The 22,624-nt window shown below is 42.7% G+C and overlaps 2 long non-coding RNA genes across 5 annotated transcripts in view; both read left to right on the top strand.

The window, feature by feature from the left end:
- The first annotated feature begins 1,917 nt into the window (after positions 1 to 1,917).
- The window catches only part of LOC125752094 (uncharacterized), an 84,531-nt gene continuing 63,824 nt past the window's right edge, over positions 1,918 to 22,624 (top strand). The window contains exons 1-3 of one of the 4 annotated variants that reach the window (XR_003132383.3): positions 2,203 to 2,547; positions 7,563 to 7,696; positions 12,948 to 13,391. This is a non-coding gene — a long non-coding RNA (uncharacterized LOC125752094). Of the gene's footprint in view, positions 2,548 to 7,562; positions 7,697 to 12,947; positions 13,392 to 22,624 lie in introns of those variants that run through there. The other 3 variants (XR_004814724.2, XR_004814722.2, XR_003132386.3) reach the window with 3 other exon arrangements.
- Positions 20,705 to 21,448, top strand: LOC112653695 (uncharacterized). The gene is made up of 2 exons (XR_003132391.3): positions 20,705 to 20,933; positions 21,128 to 21,448. It is a non-coding gene; the product is annotated as an uncharacterized LOC112653695 (long non-coding RNA).

Here is a 22,624-nt window from a genome sequence, read left to right on the forward strand (position 1 = left end):
ATGTCATTATGTTCCAATAAAACTTTATTTAAAAAAAAAGATGGCAGACTGGATTTGCACCTCCTACCTGCAGCACTGCACTTTGCAGTCCCTTGTAATAGATTATGATTCTCACTACATTTTTATCCAAACAGGCTTCAGGCAGTTTTGTACTGTATCTTTCTGGGAGGCTCCTCCTTCCCTCCTTGCCTCACCCTTCCTTTCCCAGATAGTGGGTATTTTGAAGTTCATGTTTTCTTTGGCTTCTCTTCATACAGAGCTCCAAACACAAGCACTAGTAGATGTGCTGTGAGTGTTTGTTGAAATGAAATGAAAAAGAGTCCCCCTTCATTCCAGGCTCAGAGTCCAGTGTCTGAGAGCCCTAAATGCAGTGGTGTGGGCCTGGCGCCATGGGAGAAGAAAGCCTTTCTGAGGTCTGAGGGGGCCTGCAGACTGGGCGGGGCTTTGCTTTATAAAGAGGTGCTGTGCTTTGACATTAGTGAAAAGCCCCAGCTGGCACACTGGGGAGCTGGCCAGCGGCAGGAGCTGGTGTGTGGGTCCACTGCAGAGGTTTCCTTGTCCTGCCAGTGCACCCCAGGCTCTGCTGATAGGGGGACCATTATTCCTTGTCCATTGTGTGGAGTGCAGGGTGTTTGGGGCTATGGGCAGGGTTGGGAGCAGCCACTCATTTCACAGAGCTCAGCTCAGTGAAAACAGAGAGATAAAAAGCCAGAAGAGGAGGAAGAAAGTGCCCACCATGCTAATGTGCCAGCTCGGAAATTGAAGTGACCTGCCTGGCGAGCATTCTCTGAGCAAGGATGACATTTGCTGCGAGTCGCTCTGGGCTTGGAATGGGAAATGGGCTTTTAGATGTTGATAATTGGAATGCACAGAAATTCAGTAACCCATCTGGCAGTTATTCTGCTAATCTCAGTATCCTGGCCAGGGGCCAGGCAGGAACAAAATTGTGTTCTCTTCTCTTAATCCCCAGTGTAGTTCCCACTGGACTCGGCAGGCCCCCAGCCCTGCAGATTTGTCAGGGCTACTCTGCAGGGCTCGATGGCTCAGGGAAGGCCCTAGAAATGCCACTAGCTATCCCCGGAGCCTCAGACACAGCCAGACACCAGGATGGGCCAGGAATGAGCATGGAAGGATGGAAGACCCGGACTCTCACAGTCATTTGGGTTTGGGCTGAATACTGGCTCTTTACCAGCAAAGTAAAGAACTCTGTCCTCCTTTATTTGAGAGATGGTCTCTGGGCACCAACCTCCAGGATTCACATTTGAAATCTGTCAGTTACTGGCCCTGTGATTTGAACACTTTACTTAATGTCCTCTGCCTCAGTTTCCTTATGTGTAAAGGGAATAGGATTGTGCTTCCTCGAAGTGTTGTTATGAGCATCAAATGAGCAAATGAGTACACAGCAACACACAAGCACACACACAGACACACACACACACTCACACATTAGAAGAGACCTTGCCCATAGCACACATTGGTATGGGTTTATGACTTTGGTTGTTATTTCCTCATGCAAAAATGGGGATAATGACATCCATTTTTTAGGTGTGTTGTAAGGATGTGATGAAATAATGAATGTAAAGCCCTCTCCCCTGGACCTGGTGCATAGCAGGTCCTCAGTGAATGCTGGTAACTTTGTGTGTCCCTTCACTGGAGACTTGTTGCTTAGCATGAGGTTGATTGGCAAGAGTCCTGAATTACAGACTTGGCTCTCTCACCGGTTAGGTGTGTGACTCAGGCGTGTTACTGCTCTCTTTGGCCTTAGATGTCCTTCTACCAAGATGAGAAAGTCAGACTGGGTTTGCTCTTTCTGCTCTAATATTTGGGCTTCCCAGAAGGTCAGGAAAATTTATTGTGGGTGGCTGTCTTGTAGAGATTTTCCATTTGCCATTTGCACTAGCTCAACTATATGGTAGCAGTCTCAGGCAGGATGTTCCAGTACAGTGTGTACACTGGTGAGACATGGTAAGGCAGTGCTCCCTGTGAAACCCACCATACTTTCTTCCAAAGAAGGAGAACCAGGCTTCCTCAATCTTCAGTGGCCCTGAACTCATCACCATCACCATTATTATCATAGAGGTAGTGAACATTTACTAAATACTTTACACATATTAATTCATGTGACCCTCACTGCCACCCCATAAGGTGGATGCCATTATTATCCTCACATTGTAGATGAGGAAACAAGACACAAGAAAGTAACCAGGTGGGGGGTTGGGGGAAGTCACACATCTGCTTCGTGGAATGGGCTTTGATCACAATGGTTAGAATTCCAAGGTTGCCTCTTTGCCACCGGCTCTATCTGGTAAACCAGTAAATCATTGGGCCTCAGGCTGCAGGACATGTAATGGAGAAGTGGGGCTGTCCAGGGGTTAGGCATGCTGAATTCATCTGGGGGCCATTGCACAACTGCTCCAGTCTGGTGGGAACTTGGAGGATCAAGTGAGAGCACTGTGTTGAGGAGGACCAGGAGAAGGAGGAGAGAGCCTTATTGCTGAAAGGGCACATCGAATCATCACCAGTCTCCTTGCTGTCATTCTCACACAGGTAATAACATGCATTGGTCAGGGCATAGGATGCTCAGGGCTTAGGCACGAAGAGGCAGGTTATTGCCAGGTAGGGAGACCTTGAGGCACCTTGAGTTTAAGAAGACATTGGACTGAGAATTAGAGACCCTGCAAGGCTTCCACATTGTTTAGCTCTGTGTTCTAAGATTTTAACATGACATGAGCCTTTAGGGCTTTGACCACTCAACCTCCTTGGATAGGTCCTAGGTTAACCTCTCGGAGCTCTCTGGAGAAGAAAAGCAAGAGTGCGTTCATGTGATGTTCAAAGAATACACAGAACGTGGCCCCTTTTTTCTCTGTCTGCTGTAGACCCCTTAAAGCTCCTATTATATCTTCAGCACAACTCCCTGAGCACCTAACTTTTTGCTCAATACAGAGTTCCCATCTTAGAGGTGAGGAAGCTGAGTCCCAGCCATTAGTCAATTGGTCATGAGCACACAGACTGTGGCACAAGTGGGATTGGAACCCTGATATTTCTTTCTTTCTTTCTTTCTTTCTTTCTTTCTTTCTTTCTTTCTTTCTTTCTTTCTTTCTTTCTTCTTTCTTCTTTCTTTCTTTTTCTTTCTTTCTTTCTTTCTTTCTTTCTTTCTTTCTTTCTTCTTTCTTTCTTTCTTTCTTTCTTTCTTTCTTTCTTTCTTTCTCTTTCTCTTTCTTCTTTCTTTCTTTTTCTTTCTTTATCAGATTTATTTATTTATTTATTTATTTATAGCACAAGTAGGGGGAGAGGGAGAGAGAATCTTTTTTTTTTTGTATATTTTTTTTATTGGAGTTTGATTTGCCAACATATAGTATAACACCCAATGCTCATCCCATCCAGTGCCCCACTCAGTGCCTGTCACCCAGTAACCCCATCCCTGTTCACCCCCCCTTCCACCACTCCTTGTTCGTTAGGGAGAGAAGTCTTAGGCAGAATGCCTGCTGAGCACAAAGGCTGACTCAGGGCTCAGTCCCATGACCTTAGATCATGACCCAAGCCGAAATCCAGAGTCTGATCGATGCTTAACCGTCTGAACATTCCAGGTGCCCTGAACCCTGGTATTTCTGATCCTAGATCTCTGCCTTTGACTGCTCCTCCTCACTGGCCTGTAGGGGAAAGTCTATTCCCCCCAGTTTAACACACAAGGTGTTGGGGGTCTTGGCCCAACATTCCTGCTCACCCCTGCTCACTCCTGGCACTCTGCAGCCACCAAAAGTTCTTGCTGTTCTGATGCACTCTGTCCCTTATGCATTCCTGCCTGGTCTAGGTTGTGTGCCTGCCAGGATTTCCCTTTGCAATTTTCTACTGGTCCATTGACATTCAGCTCATGTGTCACTGTCATAGGGAAGCTTTTTAAATTATTTTTCATGGACTAGTGAACAGCTTCCAGTCTCTGTTCTTCCTGGATCCATTTGCACTGATCCAATCTTTTCTTCACACTTCTGCCCCAAAGAACTTTCTAGAATTTAAATATGATCCTACAACTCCCTGGCTCATCACCCTTTAGCAGCTCCTTTTGTTCTTAAGATGCTTGGCATAAATAGCTAGTGCTGGCCCTTGCCTGCCCCTCTCTTGAATCCCACCTAACTAGGCTGCCTCTCTCCCCATGATAAACTTCTTTCAATTCCTTCAGTAACCCATTCTCTCACCTCCTTCCTTTCTGTCTCAGGCAGCTCCACTGCTGCAACAAAGTACCATAGACTGGCTGACTTAAACAACAGAAATTGATCTCTCAGCTCTGGAGGCTGGAAGTCCAAGATCAGGGTGTCAGCAGGGTTGGATACTGGTCTGAGCTCCTTCCTGGCTTTCAGATGGCCACCTTCTGGCTGTGTCCTCACATGGCAGGAAGAGAAATAGGGTACTGATCCCCTTATGGAAGCCCCACATTCATGACCTCATCTAACCTTAATGACCTCCAAAAGACCCACCTTCAAATACAATCAGGTTGGGGGTTAGGGCTTCAATATACGAATTTTGAGGGGATGTAAACATTCCATCTATAGCACCTTCTCACATGTACCTCCCTCTTCCTGGGACCCTCTCTACTTTCAGTCTGCATTAACAAACGTCTCCTCATTTTTATGGTCGTGGTTTAACCATCTCTTCCCCCAGGAGACTTCCCTGTCTTGTAAACTCATGTATTTGCTCCTATGGTTCCCATGGTGAAACTCTGCACTTCTACTGGTTAACACGCCTCTTCTCTGGAAGATGGTGAGTGTCGCTGGGCAGGTGGCCAGGCCACTGTGTGCAGAGCTCCTGGTACATAGCAGCTGCTCAATTAATACTAGGTGGATGGATGGATGAATGAGTACAGTGGCTTGCCAAGATCATGTTGAGAACTAAATCTGGAGTCTTGGGATTCTAAATTCACCATCCCAAACCACTTCTCTGTTCCTGGGATCCTGCTGGCATGCCCATTTCCTACCCCAGACTATTTTCTCTGGATGCTTCACCTGTACACAATATTAAAAACCATATGATTATACAACTGAAACTAATATAACATTATGTTAATTGTACTTAAATAAAAAAATATGAATTAAGTTCTCTATTCATGTTTGTACCTTTCATATATTTGCAGGCTCTTACAGTTTATATTTTGCCTGCTAGCCAAGTCATGCATTTTGGCTCCTTTAATTTTTCTTTCAAATAAATCTCTTCATATTCACTTTGGACCCTTTCCAATTTTCATAGTTTTTTTTTTCCCTCCTCCAATTTCCTTAATCCTTTTATTTAAAAAGTGCCCTTATGTTTAAAAGCAGTGGCTTAAAAATACAGTTCAGTTGAAGTCCATAGACAATTATTGAGCCTGGTGCTTATTGTAGAAGGATGAGCAGGGCATGGTTCCAGTCTTCAGGGAGTGTACTGTCTTGTATCTCTGAACCCTGCATGCCTCTGGGCTGTAGGCAGAAGGTGTTGGGCCATTTCTTGGCACTGGACATCAAGCAGATGTGAGCAGCTAGTTTCCAGTCTGGTGGGTTTGGGTAGCTTTTCCTAGAGCTGTCCTGTTCTTTTCTTTCTGCAGACCCACAACTGCAACTCTACACCCCTTAGGGAATACTCAGGAGAGCCTGAGCTCCCTGGCTATCTACTTGTCAAGACAGACTATGGCGTCGAGTCAGAATACCTGGCTTGGGGGTTATGTGGAAAGCCATTCACTTTGAGTTAGGCAGTCCTGGATTAGAATCCTGCTGCTGCTTTTTAAAAGATTTTATTTATTTATTTTAGAAAGACAGAGCAGTGGGGAGGGGCAGAAGCTGAGGGAGAGAGAGAATATCAAATAGACTCCCGGCTGAGTATGGAGCCAGATATGGAGCTCAATCCAATAACCCTGAGATTTTGACCTGAGCCAAGATCAAGAGCCAGACACTTATCCGACCAAGCTACCCAGGTGCCCCCTGCTTGTAATTCTTTAACTGTGTATCCTTGGGTGAGAATTTTGTTTTAAATATTTTATTTATTTATTCATGAGTGACAGAGAGAGAGAAGTTCTGGGACTTGATCCCAGAACCCGTGGAATCAGGACCTGAGCCAAAGGCAGACGCCTAACCACTGAGCCACCCAGGTGCCCCAAGGGATCTCACCTCCCCATCAGGGAATCAAACCCAGGTATCCCACATGACAGTCGGGATACTCACCACTATACTAATGAGGACAGCAGCTCCTTCAGTAAGATTTATCAAGTTCGCATTTTATTCACCTGTAAAACAGGAAGGGATAGTAATTGTTGCATCATAGTGTTATTATGAGGATAAGGTGATGTGACGAATGTAGTTTCTGGCATATGGCAAGTACTCAGTAAATGCTGCTTCTCATCCCAAACCAGTGGAGTAGCATTTTAGCTGTGGCCTCTCTTTTGTGGCCATATTGTGGGTTTTGGTAGTGGCCATGTGCATGAGCTGCCTTGTAAAGTCTAGGTTATACCATGGTTTCTATGAGGTTTGGATAGGTTAAGTATTGACTGTAAGATACAAAACTAGTATGGATACAGCCAGAAAGGAGGTGTATTAGAAAGAGTTTTACTTAACTAAGTGTGAAAGATCCATTTGGATCTATAACAACCACTTCAGAAAATGCCTTGGTTGTACTGATCAAGATAAAAACAATAAAAAAATTGCCATTTCCAATGATACATCAGTCCTTCCATCTATGCATTCAGCCATTCAACAAGGCATCATGGAGCTCCTACCATGTGCCAAACATGGTTCAAGTGAACCTATAATTCTTGTAATTAATCATGTTATTCCTGGTGTGTGTGTGTGTAACAGTGTGTGTGTGTGTGTGTGTGTGTGTAGTGTGTAGGAAGTACAGGTGGCATAGACTATGATGGAAATTAGAAGAATTATGACAGAGGGCGGAAAGATGGGCAGCTGACACCATTTAGGGGGTCAGGAAGGTTGTCTGGAGATGATCCAACAGAAACATTCTTCTTTATGGTGATGCTGGACCAGTCAGAGTAGGTTCTGGTCAAGGAGCTGGAGAGGTTCCTAGAGGTTATAGTTTTGCCATGAATTAACCATTTTATTGCTGCTCCCAGGGGCCTTGGAAGATGAGACAGGAAAAGAGGGGGTAAGAACAATAATTTGAAGTTGTGACTATTTACCAGCTCCATAGAGACCTATATTTTATCAGCCAGCATTGCCGCTTACCTATTACTTTGCCTATTTATGAAGTTTAAGACAAAGGTACCAGGTTTGCAAAAATCCTAAATCATTCACCAGAGGCAATAATCTGAATCTGACTAGTTTTATTTACTTTCCCTCTCTTGCTTTTTAAAAATAGTATTTTAAGGGTTTCTTTTCCACCAACTGTACAGATATTTCTTTTTAGTTGCTTGCTAAATAGACTTCCCCAAATACTTTTGAACATCTCAGTCATTGCATCTCTACATGAGTGGCTCTGTTGGATGTCTTCTTTCCCTCCTTCACAGAATCCTGCCTGATACCCAATAAACCCCTTAACTTGTCTTTTTACTCTCATTGTCCATTATTTCAAAGCACGATGTATTTTCTTCATAGCCTCTATATCATGAGTAATGCGGGAAGTGCCTGATACCTTCTGCTAATCTCAGTGAAGATTTCTGAGGAGGAAGGAGACTGTCCATTCTGGAAGATGAACAGTACAGACAGTGACATATTGGAGTTCGGAGAAAGTGAGTTGAAACTCTAAGCCTTTCCTGGTTGACCAGTTGACTGTGGGCTAATTAATTTGTCAGGACTTTATAAAAACTAAAGATAGAAATCATGAGACTTAAATGAGCCAACCCAGTTGTTTCAGATCCTTCTAAGACACAGATGCTAGGACAAGATTAAACGTGCAAAGATTTTATTGGTAAATTCCCGTGTGAAAAGAAATAGGAAATGAGTCTGGGAAGGCTAGAAGAGCCTCAGACATAAAGAGGCAGAGGAATAAGGTAGTTATATGGAAGCACCCCAGACCACTGTTTGGTCTAAGGGAGGGTTGACCAAGTCACTGGGCGTTTGAGTTGGTTGGGAAAGGAGTCCTAGAGGCCCTGTCCCCAGGAAGGAGGAGGCCTGCAAGGAAGGGTATGGCTTTAGTATCAATGAGGTGAGCTTCAGGTGCAGCATCTGGGGTCTGAGGTCAGATGTGCTTTCTGCTATAGCTGTAGGTCTGTGAGTTTGTCCTCATGGCACCATAGTGCCTTTCACAGTTTCCAACACAGAGGTGACTCTTCTTTACCACTCAGATCTGAGGTGATATACCATTCCCAAAACTTGGGAGGGAGGATCCCTTTATATCAAACAGAAGCAAAGCCTTCACTTTGGCCAAGTATGAGAAGGTGCTGATTGTAGTGAGTAGTACATGGAAGATACAAGGAAATATTTAAAGGGGCTCAAGTATGATGGAAAGAGATTATGTGCCTTCAAATACTAGTCATATGATATTCCTTCTGGCAAGTGTTCAAAAATGCCTTTATCTACTATAGAGAACTGATAAGACTTTAGTGCTAGACATAGTGAGTGCTGAGCATGTGACATCTCCTGACCTTGGCCTTTCCTCTTTCTGTGCCCCACCCCCTTTCCTTCCTTCAGCCATCTTTATTTGCTTAGGTAATGAATTTATCAAAGCACCTGCCCTAAGGCTCAGATGTAGGTTCTGTGCACCACATGGCTAATCCTGGAAGGATTATTTACTTATCCTCTCAGAGAAGGTGCCTGTAAGGATCAGGTTTATTTAGGATGTAGAAATTTTTGGGTTTCAGAAGTCAAGGGCAGTAATTGAGCAAAGAAGGGGCATCTGGCATATATCAAACATCTGTCCGTTTTTCTATCTGGTCATGAAGTCCCTCATAGAGATGTTGCCCCTTATCATAGGCATCTTAAATTTGGTGACCGAGTAGCCTCCTTCTACTTTCCATTCATTCATGTATAGAACACATTTTTGAGAGCTAACTCTGTACCAGGCACTGAGTGTTGAGATGGGGAAGTAGTCTAACAGAGTATCTTAGTTTGGGTTCTTCCAAAAGTCAACCATAGCACAAGGATTTGAGTGTAGCTTACTTGGGAAGTGAGCCCAGTAAGCAAAGCCAAGTAGTGGAGATGTAAGTCAGGGAAGGAAAGGAGACCGATGAAATATATTTCATCTTAGCGGGGGTCAGCAAACTTCTTTTGTAAAGGATCAGATAGTATTTCAGGCTTTGTGGGCTATACAGTGTCTGTTGCAACTACTCAGCCATATTCTTGTAGCCCAGAGGCAGCCATAAACAACATACAAACAAAAAGACATGCATTACAGTAACACTTTGTTTATAAAAACAGGTGTCAGTTGAATTGGGACTATGAGCCATGATTTGAGGACTCCTGATCTAGAAGGTCTCTGTTGTGGGCAACTGAAGCTCAGTAATGTTGGGAACCCACTGGAAACACAAGCCATTCCATCTGTCCTACTGAGGAGCAAAAGAGCTGGCCTGTTTATCTGTCAAACCCCTTCCCTAATTGTTTAGAAGTTTGTTCCCCCTGGTCAACCCTAAACCCATTTGCCTACATGAGTTTTGGGCATGTTCTATACCTAGAGAGCACCCTCAAGCAGAGAGAGGCATGAATCCTCCAGTATGTGCTAAGCTTTCTACAGGTGGCCTCAAAGTGGACCAAGGGGACATGGGTGAGCCACCAGAAGCACCTAATACAAAGAGCTTTCTATCTAGTGGTGAGATAAAGCCTGAATCTCTAAAAAGTGAAATCACACTTCATGTGGTCGGGGCCCTGGCTAACTATTTGGGAAATGCCACAAGGCACTGGGATGTATTACATAAATATTAGCTAACATTTATTAAATATTTACTATGGAACAAGTACTGTGCTAAGCACTTCAGATGTATTAACTCACTTAACCCTTACAACTCTGTGAGGCAAGTGCTATTTTATTCTCATTTTACAGTATTAAACGGAGACTTAGATAGCTTACACAGCTTGTTTAAGGTTGTACAGCTAAGAAGGGGGATGTCTTGTGAACCCCCAGCATTTTGTCTCTAGAACTTACTGTCAAAGATGGACTCAGGAGTGCTATTGAGTCAGTGATTATACTGGCTTGCTGGGGCTGCCTGTAACAAAGTATCACAAACTAGGTGGCTTAAGACAACAGAAATTTCTTCTTTTAATTCTAATTCCCTTAGTTCTGAAAGTTATACATCCAAGTCAAGGTGTTGGCACGACCATGCTCCCTCCAAATGCCCTTAGGAGGATTCTTTCCTTGCTTCATCCTAGCTTCTAGTGGTGGCCATCAGTCCTTGGTGTTCTTTGGTTTCTAGATAGATCACTCCAACTTCCACCTCCACCTTCACAAGATATTTTCCCTGTGTGTCCCTGTTTCCCTTCTCTTCTCATAAGGACATCAGTTAAATTGGATTAAGGGCACACGTTAATCCAGTATGATGTCATCTTAACTTGATTACATCCTCAAAGACCCAATTTTCAAATAAGGTCACAATATCATCTACCAGGGGTTAGGACTTGAGCATATCTTTTTTGAGGACACAGTATAACCTATCACACTGGGCCAGGCACTGTGCCAGAAGCAGGGATTCAGAGATAAGGAGGCATGGTTCTACTTTGGAGCCAATCATGGTTTGGGAGTTAGTGGGATGATTCAGAGAAATGAACAGATAAAGAGAATATAAATGTAATCAGTTCTAGAGTAGTTGCATTTGCAAAATGCATCTCCTTACAGTAGTCAATTTGGTTCCTCTAGTTTTAATATTTAACTTTATTTTTTTTCTCCATCATTTACTGATTTCTCCAGTTGGTTACACATTAGTGAGCTGAAGTTACAATTCAAATGGTGGCAATTGTCACTTCTGGGCAAGGATGACTCCTTTGAGCCTCAATTTCTTCATTTGTGAAAGACTCAGTAGGACACATTATTGGGTTTTAACTCTAGCAACACAGTAGAATCACCTGGGAGATTTAAAACACTACTACTGCTGGGCCCACCCTCAAGATTCTGGTTCAGTTTGCTGAGTTGGGAGTCAAGCATCAGTATTTTTAAAACCTTCCTAGATTATTCTATTATACAGCCAAGCCCAAAGACTACTGGTACTCAAAGTCATGGGGGCTTGCCTGCTCTGCCAATCTTGGGTTCTAATCAGTTATACACTTTCTTTCTCAGGTTGAAGATGCCTCAGTGGCTTCTGCCAGAATGAGTTCAGGGTTATCTTCCCTATTAGCCCAGTGCTGCTCTTTCTAGCAGAGCATAGACCCCAAAAGCCTCCCAAAGAAGACATCTACAATAAAACTCTCTGTTTGGGGGAACTGTCAGAGCCCTAGAGAACAGCTACAGAGATACCAGCAATTGTGAATTAGGTGTTAATTGCTTCCTGGCAAAGCCAGCCTTTTGATGGGCAAAAGCTCAATGACCATAGAGATTACTCAGGCCAGCACGCTTCTTCTTTTTCTGGGCTTTGGAATCCAGGTGGTAGAAGACCTTGGGAGAAAAAAGAAATATGGCTGGTGGCCAGAAGTTGGAGTGCTAATTATAGACAGAAAGCCAGAAAAGGCATAGAATGTTTTAAAGTTGATTTTTTTTCCTAATCTTTTTTCCTTTGTCATATCTGTAGGCCAGGCTATTTCTAAGTTAAGAATGCCCTCTTCATAGTTTGACTCATTTAGGTTTAAAATCCCTCTCCATCTTCCTTTACCTGTGAATTCAGAGAAGTTATTCAGCCTCTCTGAGTGTTGTTTCTTTATCTGAGCATAAAAGGCTAGCATCTCATTAGATAGTTGTGCGACACATGTGAGGTTACATGTGACGATTCACGTAAAGCACATAGGGTGGTGTTTTCTGACACACAGAAACATGCATTAACTTTGCTGCAACTGATTTATTCTTGGAATTATTATTAGCTTATGAGCTTTGTAGGGGATGAGAACAGAAACTTAAGGACACTGACACCGTATATGTGCCACGTGCTGAGTTAAACAATTATATAGACAGAATTTCATTTAATATTTATTATAAGTGTGTGTTAGGTATTATTATTTCTACTTTACAGATGAGGAAACTGAAGCCCAGGGAGGTTAAAAGGTCAGACCAAGGTGTGTATGTGGAGGCTGAATTCAGTAAGTCAGCTTGACTCCAATCATATTTCCTCCCTCCACAGTACATAGAGCTGAGTTAAATTGGGTTAAAAGGAAACAGGGAAACTTGTAATGGAAGGTTCCATACAGGAACAGCCTGGGGTGTTTGTGCTTATATGTACATGTGAGCTCACAGTGACCCCTAACCAGAGTTCAATTACAAATTGGGTGAGATTTTAGAGTAGACAACACAGACATTAGGGAGTGGGAAGGAGCAGCACGAGGTGGAAAAGGGTTATAAGGGCAGCCCGGGTAGCTCAGCGGTTTAGCGCCGCCTTCAGCCCAGAGCCTGATCCTGGAGACCCGGGATCGAGTCCCACGTCAGGCTCCCTGCATGGAGCCCACTTCTCCCTCTGCCTGTGTCTCTCTCTCCTCTTTGTGTATTTTCATGAATAAATAAATAAAATATTTTGTTTTTTTAAAGGAAAGGGGTTATGATGATAACCTGAGATCTCTTCATCCATCCACCTTCATCTTGGGGCATTTTATGGGATATGAGAAACACTTTGAATGTCCACCAGTAAGTCTATACTCTTATCTGTGGCAGGCAGGCACCTTCCCAAAATTACATTCAGAAACCTAAAAGGAGTTTCTGGGAAAGAGAACCAAAATTGGCCTGATAGGGCTGGGGAGAGACTCTAGAAGAGCCAGATTGGTCCTAGCAATTTAGTGATTTCTTATTAGGTTAAATCTTCCTTTCCCATCTGCACTGCCCATTCTATATGCCTTAGAAAGCCCTTCTCCCACCTTTCTTTTTTTATCTAATAAGTTAGTCAGAATCACCTCCATGGTCTTTGTCCTCAAACACAGCACAGCCTCAGCCAATAGAGAACCTAGAAATACTTGGTGTGGTCTGCAGAATAACAGCGTCTGGAGACATCCACGTCGGAACCTGTGAACATGCTCAGTTACACGACAAAGTACCATGAAGGTTGCAGAACTTGCTAATCAGTGGGCTTTAAGAGAGAGGAAGTAGGCTGGATTAGCCACAGGAGCCCAATATAATCACAAGGGTCCTTAAGAGTGGAGGAGACTGGCAGTGTGAGAAGCACTCAACCTGATTTGCTGGCTTTGAAGATGGAAGAAGCCTGCCAGGAAGCAGGGGGAGCTGACAGCAAGGAGACAGATTCTCCCCTAGAGTCTCCAGAAAGAATTGCAGCCCCGCTGACTCCTTACTGTTAGCCAATGAGACTTGGGTTGGGCCTCAAGCCTGCAGAACTTAAGATAATAAATGTGTGCTGTTTAAAGCCCCTACGTTTGTGGTAATTTGTTACGGCAGCCATAGGAAACCAATATACTTGGCAGTGTACAGGGCTAGAGGGGCAGGAAACCAGCCAGAGAGCTTGAATGGGAGGAGTGGAGTGTGTAAAGGTAACCTTGTTTGGAGGCCCCATCCAAGTGCAAGAAAACACAGTCCAAACCCGGAAAGTGGTAATTTTTTTCTAAAATAAGAGAGAAAAAAATTCTACTAGGAAAATTCCTTTGGGAAAGTGGAAGAGCATGGGTTTTGAACCAAGCCATGTGGTTTTGGAAATTAACTGACTCCCCCACTTCAGCTTTGAGATCTAGGTAGTTTACCTAGTTCCAATGTCAGAGTCCTCATCTAGAAAATGCCATAGACAGGCATTAAGATGCCCATCATCCCACGGGTTATCTCTGAGTTCCCATGTTAGCTAATGACAGAGGTGTTCTGAGGACTTACAACCAAATGGAAGTGTCTAGTGCTGGGAATACAGTAAATGCTGACTAATATCTTTCCAAATGCACATGTCCTAAGCTGACTACAATTTTATTTCTCTGAATTAACTGCTGAATGCTTTTTGGAAAGAAATACAATCAGTGTTAATGTAGTGCCCTATAGTAAAAACTTCAACATCCGAGAATGGAATTTTGATAGCTATGGTGAATGAAGAATCAGGATCAGACCTACTAAAAATACTCTTTGCAGAAATGCACACTTTTAAATAAGCCTCTGTCTCTTATGAATTTCAAGTTTACTCCTCAATGGTTTTTTTTTTTTATTATTATTTTACTTTATCCCCAGTAATGGTCTTGACATCAGATGGATGCTTAGATGTTGTGGATCTCTACCTTTGTTTCAAAGTCAATATTCCCAGGTCTGAGTTCCTTACCTATCCACCACTGTCCCCAAATATGCTCATCCAGTGCTTCTAATCTCAGTGCGTGGCACCACTTTCATCCCACTATCCCAACCAGAAGCCTGGAAATCACCAGTTCTTGCTGAGGCTACTTCCTTAGCCATCTCGTTACTTAGCCTCCCCTCTCCCTCATCATGTCCTTTTCAATTTTTGTTTAGAAGATGAAGTAGTGCCATAATTTCTCTCCCTGCCCCAAATCTTATCCCTGCTCTGATCTAGTTTCAACCCAGTCGCCATTGTGACTTTTCTAAATGAATAGCTCAATTATATTCTTTTCTCACTTAAAATCTTTCAGTGGCTCTTTGCAGATTGTGAGTACTTTGGATTTGGATTTTTTTTTTTTTTTTAACAGACAGCAAGAAGATGGCTGTCTGCAAGCTGGGAAGAGAATTCTTTCCAGAAACCAATCCTGCTGGACCTTAACCTGGAACATATGGCCCCCAGAACCATAAGAAAATAAACTTCTATTGCTTAAGCTACCCAGTCTGTGGTATTTTGTTGTAACAGCCCAAACAGCGATGCAATGAGATAAAGTCTGAACACGTCAGAGTGTCATGCTCTATCCTTTTCCTTCTAATTCCCAGCCACCTGACAAGTCATTCACAGCTGTTTTCTTTACCTACTCATAACTGAGATTCCTGACCCATTGTACTCTTTGGGGCATATGTCCTCCCCTCTGCTGGGAATAGACTGGTTGGTTCCCTTTTACCCTTCATTCTTTCCTTTAGTGCATGTGATTAATATTCCATTTTCTGTTCTTGTAGTATTTCAGACAAGTCTGTCTCACCATATAAAATATATTTTAATTATTCCTTATCTATTTCCCCCAACTGAGAAATTGAGAGTGAGAGAAGGGCTCTATCTTATTTATCTCTGAAAGGTCCACAGCACAGATTCTGGAACCTTGTAGATTTTCAAAAATGTCTATTGAATAGTTGAGTCAGTGAATGAATTACGTATGAAGCAAAACCTCCCATTGTTCTTAGAATAAATCCCAAACTTCCTCATATGTCCTTCATGCTTTTCTAGCCTCATTTACTTTGACTTCCACTTGGTATCAGCCTCCAGAGCTGATGCCACTTCCTCTCTGCCTCCTGTTCGAAAGCCTCTGTGGCCCTCGTTTCCCTCTGCCTGGAATATGTCCCCTGATCTAACCAATCTTAAACCATGAGTTGCTACTCATCCTTCAACTTGCAGCTAAATGGCTCCCCAGGGAAAATTTTCTTGACATCTTATGGCCCAGACGTGATTGTTTCCCCTGTGCTTTGTTCACATATTACCTTTCTGTTTTCTTCCCAATACTTACTCCAGCATGCTATAGCATGCTTGTGTGATTGTAGGATTGAGTTGGCCTTCTGACTAGACAGTGAGGTCCCTGAGATTGGAGAGGTTTTGCTTGGTTGCTTGTGTGTTTTGTTTTCAGCCCTCTCTCCCCAGGACATAGAACAGTACCCAGCACAGAGCAGGCACTCATATTACTATCACAAAGTGGTAGAAAATGGAGCACAAAGTTAAGGTGCAAGATACAAATCAGACTCTACCTTTTGCCATTTTTTCCCAACATCATTTCATTCTCTTGAAGTTATCTAATAACAGATCAGAACAAATCAGACCTTATCTCTTGGCTTTACCCTTGCATCCCTTGCTTTCTGTCCACACTTGAACAAAGTCTACAGTGTTTAGGCTATGAGGAGTAGGCTTAAAGGTAAAGGTTGAACATGTGGCCTCAAAGACTTATAAACCCAACAGGAGCCCTAAGGAGCTGCTTTACTGGGAAGACTTTTGGAGGTCTGGGGCTCATGCCTTGTCTAGAAGGGTAAGCCGAGTTGGACTGTAGAAAAAGGAAGTGTTAAAGAAAGATAATTTTGCATGCCTACTGGATCTTGAACCCACTACAGCTCAGTGGTTAGGAGTCATGGTTCTAGAAACTGACTTTGTGGGTTCAAACCCTGGCTCTACCTCTTCCTGTCAGAGTGACCTCGGGCAAGCTTATTAGCCTCTGTACCTCAGTTTTCTCAACTGTTGAAATGGAGGTTAGAAATGGTACCTACCTGACAGGGTCATTATGAAGATAAAGTGAGCCAAAAAATGTAAAATGGGCTTAGAATAGTGCCACCACATAAGATACATCTAGAGACCATTATATTTCGTAGTGTTAACCATTCTTGATGTTTTCAATCCATGGAGAGAAACACTGATTACTGTAACAACCTGACCTTTTCCCCTGGAGACAAAGAGTGACTCCTCATTGTAGAGTTTAGAGGAAGAATCTGGCCATGCACAGGAGCTCTCTTCCTCTTAGGGGCTAACTTGGGGACATGTATGTGACCCAGCTTCTCAAGTTTGCCTGGCTTCAGAGCTAAATAGCTGGGGGATAATGCTGACTGATCCTGGGACTAAGTGTTAGAAAGTTCAAGTATCTGTAGATATAAGTTCAATTCTCTGATATTAGCTTAATAACTATGAAGATTTGGCCCCATCTGCCTCCTTCCTTTGTTTTATTTACTTACCATTGATTTGGAACTTAAATAAAGAGGAAGATAGTCATTTATTGGGTCCTTTTAAAGAACCTCCATAAAATCATATTTAAATTGAGTAGAAAAGCATGGGACAATGAATAACAGGGGTCTTAGTGTCTGAACAGCAGTGGTTCATGCGGAGAAGTTAGAAAACCAAAACAGAGTCAATGTGCTATGGAATGATCAGTGGAAAAGCAAACTAGGATAGTCTGCATGAATAAAATTGCGAGTCCCTAAATTTCAGAGTCCTCAGATGAAGCTAATCCCCAGCTAAGCACCAAGAGATGCAAGTGTTGAAACTGAGAAAGTGTCATGGCATCTGTTTCTATCTAATGAGCTCTATCTGTTTCTATCTTTTAATGAGCTCAGACCTCCAGCAGTGAGTCACTTCAACGTGTATAGTGTGTGGCCAAAGATATAGCATACAACACAAAGAAAGCAGTCAGAGCAGAATGCTCAGACCAGAGAGACAAAAGCAGTCAGTGGTCTACAAAACCATGAAAACAGAACAGACCAAAGGACCACTATGGGCAGAAGTTTGTCCAGCACTACAAGGATTAAATTATCTAGCACAACTGTGTAAGATGACTCATAAGCTAAAGTAGGAAACTGAACTGGGGGGATGGCCCTTGAAACAAGGGAAAAGCATCACAATTAGAAGCATGAGCATACATAAGGGCAGGATATAGAATCAATCAGGTCTGAGCTGGAACAGATACTCTCTGCACACCTCTTAAGTATTTTTATGGATGACAATCAGAAATGAATGTCAGACCACATTGCAGGTATTCAGTAGTTTGAATAATTTCACCGAAGTCCCTTGTTTAGTGAAATCGATTTATATGGACCTCACTCCACAATGTAGTTTGAAATGGTGTTTTTTTTAGATTTTATTTATTCATGAGAGAGAGAGAGAGAAAGAGGCAGAGGGAGAAGCAGGCTCCATGCAGGGAACCCAATGTGGGACCCGATCCCGGGTCTCCAGAATCACGCCCTGGGCTGAAGGCAGCTGGGCCACCCAGGGATCCCATGACTTCTTATTATTTTTTTTTAAGATTTTATTTATTTATTCATGGAAGACAGAGAGAGAGAGAAGCAGAGACACAGGCAGAGGGAGAATCTGGCTCCGTGCAGGGAGCCCGATGCGGGACTCGATCCCAGGTCTCCAGGGTCATGCCCTGGGCCAAACGTGGCACGAAACCGCTGAGCCACCCGGGTTGCCCAGTTTGGAATGGTTCTTAAGTCAACTTGTGCTGTCATTATACTATCTGTGACAGGTGTGTCAGAGCTAAGCAGACCCCACGGAACTGTTTCAGTCAGGTACCTGGCAGGCAGCAGAGGCAAAACCAGCTGAGTCAATCATATTTATGGATACATTTGCAGAGGGCTTTTCTTGTAGTTTATGAATTCTGTTTCTAAGCAAATAAACTAAGATTCTCATCATAGAGGATGTGTTTGGTCAAATATCCAAACAACCCTGTCAATAGTGGCTGCAGTAGGATTGATGGGAGCTCTGGAAGAAGAAACAAACGCCGTTCATTAGAATGAGTCATCCTGCTTAATTTAATTCTCCCTCTCCCCTCCCCCTGGTAAGACGTTTGTGGGCTGGGTTCTCTGGGAAGCTGATTCTGAAGAATAGTTTAATAAGCTGTGTTTATTGATGAGTTCTCTTGGGATGAACACCAGGGGGAGAGAGAGGAAGGGAGCAGGACCCGGTATGGGTCAAGTTGAGCTATGCTGTCTAATACCCTTATCTCATGCCTCAAAAGCAGCTCTGGAGCTAGAATGAGTCTTCAGAGTTGTTCTTAATTAGGCCAAGATGGCTTGGATGTTTTGTAATTTCACATGTGCCTGTCATTGGATGTGGGGCTCCCAGGAAAGGGTGCCCTTTGACTGGGGTGGGGGGGACATCTCTGCAGCTGAGGCATCTCTGAAGGGTCTGAGGGGATGCAGGTATCTGCACTCAGCACTTCCAGGCTGAGATAGCAAGAGTTCCATTGAAGGGGCATCTGGGCAGTGTCCATCTCATAGGGCCTCTAGAGGATATTTGAAGGAGACCAATCCAACATTAATATCTAAGAAAGACATAAAGCAGAGGAATAAGAAACTACTGTAATCAAAGAGATCAACCATAAGGCTATTGTAAAAAACTAGGAATTCCTAAAAACAAAAAAAAAATCTACAAATAAGGATAACAGTAGAAACAGAGGGAAAGTTGAGAAGGATTTGTAATGGCAATCAGGAGAATTAATCTCTTCAGAATGAATGCAGGCAATGAGGTCACCAAACACTGGACTTCCTACGTGTCTTCAGTGCATACTTCAGGCTCATTTTCTTGATGGGAAAACTCTCTTAGAATTGATACGACCAGCAGGTACAACACACAGAATATATTTCCTCTTAATGTCTTGTTTTCCTCAATCAGCTCTTGAGGCAGCTTTTTATAATTGTAGAGTAGTGGGTATTGATTTCATATATTGGCTTTGATGAGTCTTCGATGTTTAATTCTGATCAAGGTTTTAGCCTTTCTGAACTCCAGATTCTTGATCTATAGAATGGGAACAATGCTGTCTATCCTCTTCAAGGCTGTTGCAAGGTTAAAAAGGCAATAACATATGTGAAAAGCACTCTACACAGTGACTAATACATAATATTTCTTCAACAGAGTCAGTGTTCTTTTCATGAAAAAAGAGACAAGATGAGACATGAGACATTCTAGACTGCTCTATTGGACTCAATTTTGAGAGAAAATCTTGTGGGAGAATGGTCATTGCCCAGCTTTTAAGTGCAAAACAATAATATAAAAAAAAAAGCTTCTGGTTTTAAACTGAAATAAATACATGAAACATTCATCTTCCAGCTCAGACCTAGCATGTTGAAATCTGCCTGGAGCAAAATTTCATGGCTGAGCTACAGCCCCAGAAAATAACATTCTAAAGTTTGAAGTTCTGCATCAACCTTCACATTCCAGCCCTATTTAAAGTAATATTCTAAGTCTACCATGAAGTGGGATTTGCGTTGAAGTTTTTGTTGAAGGAGAAAAGAAGGCACAGGTAGCAAAGTTTGTGTTGTTTTGCTTTAGTAGCTTCCCATCTGGTGAAAACCAGAAACAATCCCTGATGAAGAATGTAAGAGGAACATTTTGGGTGAACCTCAGTTCTTCAACAGTCTCCTAAGCCCCCCAATTTGTGGAGGCCTCCTGCATATGCAGATGCTGTATATATAACAGAGGGCCCTGAGAGATTTACAGTCACATGGAAAGACTCCATGAAAATGTACTTTCCTCCAACATAACAAGTAGAAGGGACTGAGCTCTGACCAAGGTCATTCATTAGACACTTGGAGCAGAGAGTCTTGGACCTGTGAGTTTTTCATGGGCTTAAATACAAATGTCTGATATTTGAAAAAAAAAATAGCAACTCCAAAGAGCAAAAAGAAAGTTTCAATATAAAAAATGAATAAATGCTAAGTTAAATGTTTATGAAACTTTGCATGATATCAGCTGGCCTAGTGCAACTCAATACACTCATATATATATATGTATATGTATATATATGTACATATATATATGTATATATATGTATATGTGGGCTGGGTTCTCTGGGAAGCTGATTCTAAGGAATAGTTTAATAAGTTGTGTTTATTGATGAGTTCTTAAAATGATGTGGATACATTTTATTTTAATAAAGTATGTAAGAGGCCTCTGAAAACAAAAGTGCCTAGATCCTCCAAAGGTTTAAAAGTGGCCCCTATAGAGGCCACAGAAGGATAATGCCTCCTCCCCCCCTCCCCAGGGAAAGATTCCAAAGAAGGTCAGGCTAGAATTGCATGTTGATTACAAAGTAGGCATTGTGACATGTCACAAATTTCACAACTGAGGAGAGTTCTGGAACCACAGTCAAGTTTATCTGTGTATCAGGCACTTCTGACTACATAGAATGCAGCTCAATGCTTCATGCCTGTGGCAACTGATGCCAATTTTTGGATTGGTAGTAAGCAGGAGTAGGCAGGTGGAGGGTCATTTAACCGACTTCCAATTGGTTTATGATTCTTTTTTGCAAAGGACCTGATTCCCTCAGACTCAGCTGAAAGCAGAAAGAACAGTAACGAAGGGACAGGTCAGTGGACAAGCGGGGTAGCACAATATAAACAGAAACACATGCTGTGTCCAACCTCCCAGAGACGCTGACAGATACTGCTCTGGGGCAAGGCTTTTTCTTTTGTCTTCTTTGAACTTTCACCTGGTTCTGGTGGGAAAGAGAATTAGAATCTGGAACAAGATGTCACCATTCTACTTTTTGTTTTCCTTAAGAATCAGAGAAATCTTGACATATTAAGTTTGCCTGGATGGGATTTCAGAAGATTCAGAAGATTCAGAAGATTTCAGAAGATTTCAGAAGATTCATTTTTGATATGAAGGCCCGGAGGAGTGGTGGTTGAACCTGTAGGAAGGTGGCGTTATGTGCAAGGCAGCAGAGGCCACCTACTCTTCCTCCAGATTCATTTGATCCCTTTAAATGGAGGATATCCTAACTAAACTGGACCTGTGATTGCAGGAAAGCGGCCACAAGTTTACCCCTATCTGGCCCAATTATGAACTTGATGTAACAATAAATATCAAAGTTCCTATTTTTCTGTAGGTGCACATTTATTTACCCATCCTTTTTTTTTTCATATGAAAAAGGGAGCTAAAGGAGTAGCTTCTAATGAGTGCCTACTATGAGCTACATCCTTAGCTAAGCAGCTCCTCTTATATATTACCGTCATTTAATCTCTGTTTCATTCCTACAAAGTAAGTCTTATTGGCCCATTTTTACAGTCAAGGAAATTCAGGCTTGGAGAGGTTAAGAGAATAGCCTAGGTTACAGGATTTTGTCAGAGCCAAGGTTCAAAACCAGGTTTAATGAATTCCTAAGCATTTACTCTTAGGAATAAATGGAATAAACTTAGGAATAAACTCTTTACTCATTTACTCTCTTTCACAGCATGAAATATTGATTTGGAATATTACTGTCTGTCCTCTGTTTTCTGATATAAAAATTGAAACAAGCTATGTTCTAAGAATGTGCCAATTCCCATTGTAAGCGCTAGGAATAAAGAGAGAACTGTCCCTTTGAGTAGAGTTTTTGCACTCCAGGACTCAAACTCTCCTGGGATTATTAATATAGGAACAGCTAACTGTAATGCCAGGTTCAGTGAGCCCCTCAAGTGAGCTGCCTACCTGAGTACATGGACGAACAGAGGAAGAAGCAATTGGTTAGTTCTTAGGGATTTAGGAGTACTTCATGATGGAAATCGTGTTTTGAAGTTATACCTTAAAGGAACGACCAGGAACTACTAAGCAGACAATGATCAAGAAGGACCTTCTGGGCAGATGGTTCAGGAGCAGAAGGGGCAGGGAGGCTGCCCATGTTGTACACATGGGGGTATGGAGTTAATCAGTTAATCAGGGCAAAGGGTTTTGTAAATGGACTTTATGGCAGAGGGGCTGCAGGGTGGTTTGTAGGCAGGTGCAGTTGTGTAGATTCCCTTCTGTGAGGACAGGGAGAGATGAAGGGATGTGTTCAGAACCTCTTAGCCTTATCAGACACTTGTTCAAAGTTTAGGTCACAATGGAATCATAGGTGAGAATGTGGCTGCTTTCTAGACTCCATCTCTATGGGAAACTAATTCAAAAGTGTCTTTTTTGGACAACCAGAAGGGCCACCTTCTTCTGCACACCAAGGGCAGATTTTGCTGAGAGACCTTGAAGAATTTGTCCTGAACTTTGTACCTCAGCTAGCCCCTTGGTGTGGGATTTGTAGTTCCT

Source organism: Canis lupus, chromosome 3 (assembly GCF_003254725.2).
Source record: "Canis lupus dingo isolate Sandy chromosome 3, ASM325472v2, whole genome shotgun sequence".
NCBI classification, from domain to species: Eukaryota; Metazoa; Chordata; class Mammalia; order Carnivora; family Canidae; genus Canis; species Canis lupus.